This window comes from Gymnoscopelus braueri (genome assembly GCF_963280865.1).
Source record: "Gymnoscopelus braueri genome assembly, chromosome: 6".
Lineage (NCBI taxonomy): Eukaryota > Metazoa > Chordata > Actinopteri > Myctophiformes > Myctophidae > Gymnoscopelus > Gymnoscopelus braueri.
Genome location: NC_137607.1, coordinates 1,352,450 through 1,354,949, shown reverse-complemented (window position 1 = coordinate 1,354,949; position 2,500 = coordinate 1,352,450).

Here is a 2,500-nt window from a genome sequence, read left to right as displayed (position 1 = left end):
TTTTACTGAGGTTCAGTTTAGGAATAAGGTTATGTTTAGGCATAGTTTTACTGAGGTTCAGTTTAGGAATAAGGTTATGTTTAGGCATAGTTTTACTGAGGTTCAGTTTAGGAATAAGGTTATGGTTAGGCATAGTTTTACTGAGGTTCAGTTTAGGAATAAGGTTATGTTTAGGCATAGTTTTACTGAGGTTCAGTTTAGGAATAAGGTTATGTTTAGGCATAGTTTTACTGAGGTTCAGTTTAGGAATAAGGTTATGTTTAGGCATAGTTTTACTGAGGTTACGTTTAGGAATAAGGTTATGTTTAGGCATAGTTTTACTGAGGTTCAGTTTAGGAATAAGGTTATGTTTAGGCATAGTTTTACTGAGGTTCAGTTTAGGAATAAGGTTATGTTTAGACATAGTTTTACTGAGGTTACGTTTAGGAATAAGGTTATGTTTAGGCATAGTTTTACTGAGGTTCAGTTTAGGAATAAGGTTATGTTTAGACATAGTTTTACTGAGGTTACGTTTAGGAATAAGGTTATGTTTAGGCATAGTTTTACTGAGGTTCAGTTTAGGAATAAGGTTATGTTTAGGCATAGTTTTACTGAGGTTCAGTTTAGGAATAAGGTTATGTTTAGGCATAGTTTTACTGAGGTTCAGTTTAGGAATAAGGTTATGTTTAGGCATAGTTTTACTGAGGTTCAGTTTAGGAATAAGGTTATGTTTAGGCATAGTTTTACTGAGGTTCAGTTTAGGAATAAGGTTATGTTTAGGCATAGTTTTACTGAGGTTCAGTTTAGGAATAAGGTTATGTTTAGGCATAGTTTTACTGAGGTTCAGTTTAGGAATACCAGGTGAATCCCGGCGGGTTTGCCCCGGGGCGACTGTGTTTTGGGGCGAGTGTTTTGGCATTCAGACGGAGATGGAGAGAGAGGGAAACAGATCTCCGGTCTCAGTGGTGCTTGTGCTGAAACTTGACTCATGCAATAAGATATAAAGATAATCTGATAAACCATATGAACCCCAGTTTACGTATTCTGGGGGGAACATAAACCAAACATTTGCCAATCTAGCTCACAGTTACAACGCGTCGCGTTCCGACGCGCTGTGAGCTCATAGATTGTCAATGTTTGGTCTTTTTAGTCACATATATCTTAATAATAAGTCAACTTTTCCGAGGGCGAGTGGACGATTGTGTTCCAGCTGTCCTTCTGATGGATTTTTCTTGGCTGACAATGTTTCTATCGTCCATAAAATAGCTCTGAAAGTGATCCAAACGATCGTGTATGATGTAACTCTATGAGGCAGATCGTTCTGTTTTCCCCCCGAGCTAAAATCGAGTGGGGCGTTCCTGGGCGTTCCCGTCTATCTCCGTGTGTATCTATAACAAGAGATCCCGAGTGCCACGCTATGAACTTGTAGATCTGCTATTTTTGAATAGCCAAACAAATCTAAAATGACACAGATGCGTTCCTGGATTGAATGGGCTGAATAGTAAAAAAGGAATGGTTTTGTACATACATAAGGGTTTAACCCGACAGTATGTGCCATTAAATGCTGCTCCGTGCTTTAGGTGGAGTTTTAAACAACCATGAGTACAACTATGTTGTTTAAACTAATGAGCAGGAGCTGAAAGCTGTCCAATGTACATTTTATTCTATTCTTCAGCTATTCAAAAAATAGCAGAACGCGTAGATCAGCTATTTTCATAACAAAAACATCTAAATAAATCTTTTCAGATGTTGTGCGGACAGGAACATGTCCGCACAGTAGCTGTCCTACTGTCTGTCTCTCCTACACTGTCTCACTCTCAGCTGTCTTACTGTCTGTCTCTCCTACACTGTCTGTCTCTCAGCTGTCCTACTGTCTGTCTCTCCTACACTGTCTCACTCTCAGCTGTCTTACTGTCCATGTACAGTGTATGTATGTCTGTCCTCACAGAGAACCCGTCTCAGGGGCCCTGATTCAGACCCTTTTTCATTGCTTGCTCCTCTTGGTACTCCACCACCTCAATGTCACTGAACACTAAGCTTCAAACCTCCCAAAACAAACTGATTCGACTACTTCACGGACTGGGGCCCATGACCCACCTCTCTCCACTCACTTTGCCAGCCTAGGCTGGCTCAGGGTGGAAGACAGGGTTAAACAACTAAAATGGGACTGGTCTTCAAAATTGTAAATGCACATTTGCACGAAATGCCCCCTATTACATTACATTACATTACAGTCATTTAGCAGACGCTTTTATCCAAAGCGACTTACAATAAGTGTATTCAACATAGGTAGGGAACGAAAACTACTAATCACCAGAAGTCTTTAGTGCATTTTCTGCAAAAACAAGCAACCAAGAGTATATACCTAGCGCTAAGGTAAAAGTGCAGTATATCAGCTACTATTTCCTAAAACAGATGAGACAAAATAGCTAAATATAATTGAGCATTGAGCTAAACAAATAAGTGTAATCGACTAATCATAACAATATCTATAATAAAACAACTAAATAAACAACAAGCG